Source organism: Hibiscus syriacus, unplaced genomic scaffold (assembly GCF_006381635.1).
Source record: "Hibiscus syriacus cultivar Baekdansim isolate YM2019G1 unplaced genomic scaffold, ASM638163v2 tig00110949_pilon, whole genome shotgun sequence".
NCBI lineage: Eukaryota > Viridiplantae > Streptophyta > Magnoliopsida > Malvales > Malvaceae > Hibiscus > Hibiscus syriacus.
This window is the reverse complement of record NW_024062929.1, coordinates 388,475-394,534: the sequence shown is the minus strand read 5'-3', so window position 1 is coordinate 394,534 and position 6,060 is coordinate 388,475. Positions and strand designations below refer to the sequence as shown.

The following is a 6,060-nucleotide window of genomic DNA, read 5'->3' as shown; positions in this document are numbered from 1 at the left end:
TCTAACACAAGTCTTGCATCTTCAATTCTAACACAAGTCTATTAACCCATACAATGTAGTTAACAACACATAGCATAATATTACCCTAAATTACTCCCACAAAGAAGACAAAAAAAGAAGACTTAAGTGATTGTTATTCCCAATATCACTCCCACAAAGAAAACATGAACATAAGTCAAAATCCAAGCAGATTTATGTTTCCTTTGTTCCTCCTCCATAGCTCGAATCTTTCTTAGAAGACCAAAAATAATAGCTTTTGACCGATAACTTACTGGTGGATCATACCAGCAAAAATACTTGCAAACCCGAGCCCTTTTTCCATAATTTCACAACCTTAAAATCTCCTACCATGACTTTTGTCGGTCCATCCGGTTGCTAGCATCGAACGAACTCCACATAAGCACATCTGATTCTCATTTTCTTCATCCATGTTTCAAAGCAGTCTTCTCTTCTTCTTCCTTCACTCTTTGTTTCTTCTATTTTCAGAAGCTATGTTAGGGTTTTTAGAATGAGAAAACATTTGAATTTTAAACTTTGGGTGCCCTTTAAATGGTTTTTTTCTTATGTTTTAATTGACTTGGCGTGTTGCATGTCCATGATGTGGCGTGGTGCATGTCCAACATGGAAACAATGAGCTTAGTCAGCAGCCACGTTGGACTCTCCGTTTTTTTAAGGAGAGTGGTCTGATTGAATCAATTAAAAAGTTTGGTGGTCAAATTGAGATAAAAAATAGTTCGATGGTCAGATTAATTAATGACCATAGTTTGGTGGTATCCCGTGTAGTTTACCCTCTAAATTATAATCTAAAATCTCACTGAAAACCCTCCCTTCTCTGCGAATCTCGAGCGCTTCAGTGCTTGTGGTGTCCATGGCGATTGCAGCGGCAGCTGTCATCGTCCCACTGGGCCTTCTTTTCTTCGTCTCCGGCCTCGCTGTTAATCTCATTCAGGTTCTTTTTCGGATTGCTTTTGTTCTAACCTCTTAGGTGATCTGCTTCATGTTTTGATTCGATTTTGTGGGTTTTTTCCCTCTTTTGGTGATTTTGGGTTCTGGGTTTCTTTGTTTTCTTTTCAAATTTGCGTGTTGCATTGAAAGAAAATGCCGGTAAATGTTTTCTCTGTTCATTTTTTACTTGATGTTTCTTAGCTGATATTATTAAGAAGCTTGCATTTGATCCGGGTTTTGAATCTACTTTACTTCTTAGCTAATAGAATTTGTAAATAGAGAATTAAATCAGAATCTTTAGGTTTCAGCTTGATGAAACATTCAGCTTTTGTCACCGTTTTTACTTGCCTTACCTCACGATACCATTTGATGCTATAAATGAGACTTAAGAGTTTAAGAGTCCCTTTTTGTTGCCTTTTATTTATTTTTTGGGTAGAAATCAGAATTTAGTTTGTTAGACAAAGTTGTTTCAATTGATAGTTGGCTGATGTGTAAATTTTCTCGTTGTTGGTGACCTTTTTTATGTTATGCAATTGATTTTCCTCTTTATTCCAGGCAGTATGCTTTGTTCTCATTCGACCACTGTCCAAGAACACATATAGAAAGATCAATAGGGTGGTGGCAAAATTGTTGTGGCTGCAACTGGTTTGGCTTATTGATTGGTGGGCAGGAGTTAAGGTGTTAATGAGCTCCTTTATTTTTTTGTTTAAAGTCGTATGTTCTTAATCATTCAATGTTCTTTTTTGGGCATTTTTGAAAATTTATAATATAATGCTGAAATCCTTTATGAGATATTGTAGATGCTAAAACCATTTATGATGATGAAATATCTTCTTTCCTTCCTTTTCCTACTATGCTTGCAAACAGTTAGTCTCAAAAGTAATCTTATTTCTTAGCAATAAGATATATAATCCATGCCAAGATTTTCACTGCTTTCGTTGAGACTCCAGTTTGGCCATATTTTTTTTTTCAAAAAATAGGAATGACATTTTCCATCTCAACCTGAGATGGGATGTTACTTAAATGTGTTAGACAATGAGATTTTTGCGCAATGTTGAAATTTTCATGCCTCCAGGGACTGATAACTCCACTTGATAGTAGTATTTAGTTGGTTGAAAGTCTGTTGTCCAACTAGTATCTTTGATGTCCATAGGCTTAAAGATTTGGCAGTTTTTAATTCGGCTCAATAATATGCGCAAATATGACTTGAACTGTTGAACAATTATTATGAAGTTTTATCTTCTCCAAGGGCTGATAGATGTTCCTAGATATTGATTGAGCCATTGAGGTGTTAATTATTGGCTGCTAGTGAGCCAAATTCTTTTCATGATGAAAAAATTGGTATTATGAATGTTATAGCTTAAGAAGTCTACTAGTCTCCTAGAAACGAGCTTTTGTTCTCTGCAGATTAAAGTGTTCGCTGATCGTGAAAGCTTCAGTTTAATGGGTAATGTTAATCTCTTTTTTCTGGGAAACTTATTCTCACTTATTCAAGTTATATGGGTAATTGGTATTGCCCTATCCCAAACTTTTTCTTTCAAATGGTGTACTTATCATCTGATATTTTAAAAATTTCCAGGTAAGGAACATACCCTTGTCATATGCAATCACAGAAGTGATATTTGGATGGGTTTTAGCACAGGTCTGTAATTAATTTATTCCAATTCCAATTTTTTTGTATCCTGTTCGGTTGAGTAGTCCATTATTATTTTTTCTTCCATAACGCTTTCCAGAATTTGCTATTTGACATTCTAACTTCATGATCTTTTGTCCCTTTAAGTGCTGCCTGGCTAAGAAACAATTGAATTTGCTTTTCGCAGCGATCAGGTTGTCTTGGCAGCACATTAGCTGTCATGAAGAAATCATCAAAATTCCTGCCGGTATGTGTTGGTATTATATGTTTGAAGAATCTAATTTGAACAGTGAGATAGTTTTCATGCTGAACTCTTTATTTTCAGCTGATATTTCGATGTAATCCTCAATTTTGATTGGTTGTAGCTGATGACCATGCTGTGTACATGTTTTTCCATACGCCTTTGCAGACAGACCTCTACTGCACATGTTCATTTATGTAAACGTTTTAGATGCTAATCTTCACTACATAAACATGCTATTTTGTAATTGAAATTGAAAAGGGAAATTAAGATAACTAGCTAGTCACTCTAGTCAAGATTCCTCTGTTTTATTTTGTCACATTAGCTTCTTCTTTTTACACTGCAGTAGGGTTGGTCTCTTGAAAATCTTTTATTTTTAGCAAATTATTCATGAAGTTAGTCTGCATGATTCAGAAGCAGTTCTGTTTAGCTAGTAATTTTTCTTTATCTGAACTACAACATCATAAACAAAGGCTATTACGTGCCTGGTATATTTAACAGTGAAAGTTAAGTGTCAGTCTTTCTCATCGTAGGTAGTGCAGTGTAGTGGTTGAAGTCAACTATTTTTTGCCTTCCTTACCCTCATGGCATCCCACTATGTGATGTTTTCACTGCATGCTTCTGATTTTAAATCTTTAAATTTGTTTATTAGAGAAGAAATGATGTTGCATTTTTGTGTACTTGTGAAGAATGATAATAAGTTCAAGTCCGATATGTTCAGGTTATAGGTTGGCCAATGTGGTTCTCTGAGTATCTGTTTTTGGAACGAAGCTGGGCCAAGGATGAAAGCACGATGAAGGTAAAAGTTTGCTTTCAAATTTGGGATACACATGTCGAAATTTCATGGTTTTATGCATATGCCTGACCATGAAAATTGCTTATTTACTTGTGTGTTCGTTCATGCTTGTTTTTAAAGTACCCTTATTCATCTCATTTGAATCCTGTGGAAATTATATTTGCATGCAGGTCTTCAACGTGTAAAGGATTTTCCACAACCATTTTGTTGGCACTTTTTGTAGAAGGAACACGCTTTATGCAAGCAAAGCTACTAGCAGCTCAAGAATATGCAACCTCACAAAGATTGCCTGTGCCTAGAAATGTTTTAATTCCTCGTACAAAGGTCAGATTCTTGCTGCTCCCATTTCTTGAAATCATTGTTACCTTCTAACTCGGTTCTCTTTTTTTAATTATACTTTTTTATGGATATGTAGGTGCCTGAATTTAGGTTCTGGTATTCATGTTGATAACTTTCTTCCCTGAAATACCATATAGTATTCTGTTTAATCTAGGTAGATTTTGTTGCAACCTCCTGCTGATACTAACTTTCTACCCAATGTAAGTTTCTTGCTATTTTGGCACACTTATTCAATGCTTAGCGCCTTAGCCTGCCTCAACCATGATATATCTGTGCACCCTCATATGTGTACCCAGTCCTAGGATTGAGAGTCAACCATGTTGGACTAGGTGTTAATTTTCTCATTTGTAATGGGGAAGTTTGTTATTTTCCTCTTGACCACTTATCTTGTGGGCCTTACTGATAGTAATTCTATATGAAAATGTATGCCTGATAACATTGTCTCTGTTGCTTCAGGTTTTGTTTCAGCTGTAAGTCATATGCGTTCATTTGTTCCAGCTGTTTACGATATGACAGCACCCTCGCCTACAATGCTTAGACTTTTCAAGGGGCAATCTTCAGTGGTAATTTTGACTTCAAGCTTTGTAAAGCAAGTTTAACATTTTTGCATAATTATTTATCGATATGAATGTTAACATTGCTTTCATTTTGTTTCATATTGATATGCCCTGGGAGAATTTGTTCCACATCTCCTCAAGGCTAGAAAGTTTTGCTTCTAAATTCAACATGATGATGAAAGTTATTTTCAGTTTAAGGCATATCATGCTGTCAAATATCTCTGATGAGACCATAGATAGCATGAAGTAAATGTGCAGGCTTCATAACTTAATATTTTCTCGGTTTAGAATTTAATGGTGAAAGCCAAAAATTTTGTTGGTCATTGGCACGATAAGAATTGTTAATTACTTGCTCATACTGTGTGGCGACTTCAATTGGTTGTGTCGCTAGGATTATCATTTATGTGAAGCAACTAATTGAGTCTAGGAAAATGTTTGTGTCACACTCTTCTTTTCATATGGTTGAAACATGTCATTTTGGAGTTTTGATGAAAAAGTACCTGGTTGATCTCAAATATATTAGTTGATAATTGAATCAGTGACTTTTCTATTGGTTCATTCAGTTGATGAAAATATACTGTTGGTTGCAGGTGCATGTACACGTTAAGCGACATCCTATGAAGGAACTGCCTGAAACAGACGAGGCAGTTGCACAATGGTGTAAAGATCTGTTTATTGAGAAAGTGAGTACTATTTATTTGCTGTTGTAGCATGGTGCTATTCTAGGTGCTCTTGTTTGCTTGTCTGAAATAATCTTATGATTGAAAGGAAAACAAGGATTTCTGTCACCTTGAAAAAGTTGAGAATCTGTCTTATTTTGTATAATGGTTAACAATGTTTGTTCTTGTGCATACTAGTTCAAGCATTTAGTTTCCTACTTAAGGTTTTGTTTCTATTCGATTTCTCGTATAGGACAAGCTGTTGGATAAACATGTAGCTGAGGACACTTTTAGTGACCAACCATTACAAGATATTGGTTGGCCGATTAAACCACTTTTGGTTTGATTCTTTGTGTTAAATTAACGAATCTTCATTTTGATTTTATTCAAATGCTTTTGCTTCTCGAACTAAACATGATAACATTCTTTTTCTTGGATCAGGTTGTTTCTTCTTGGGCATGTCTCTTGGCTTATGGAGCTCTCAAATTTCTGCTGTGGTCTTCACTTTTATCCTCGTGGAAAGGGATTGCGTTTTAAGCAGTTGGCTTAGCCGTTGTTACCATTCTCATGCAAATCATGATTCTCTTCTCTCAGTCTGAGCGTTCAACTCCCACCAAGGTCGCACCTGGGACGCCCAAGAATAATGGGGAGAATTCCGTGGAAAGACGAGACAAACAGCAGTAGGTTGAGCCTTTCCTCGCAAGATATCGGCAGGGAAGTACATTTGCAGCCATATTTTGGTTAACCTAAAATGTGTACTCTGTATTACCTTGTATGCTTTCATTTTAGACCGAGTTTCAAGTTTCAAAAGTATGTGTTTTAGTCATCATCAGGATTCAAGTGAATCAAGTTTGTTTGTATGCATATAATCAGTCCTTTGTTTTTCCGGT

General features: G+C 35.8%; 1 pseudogene; it reads left to right on the top strand.

The window, feature by feature from the left end:
* The first annotated feature begins 805 nt into the window (after positions 1-805).
* Positions 806-6,060, top strand: LOC120148121 (annotated as a pseudogene).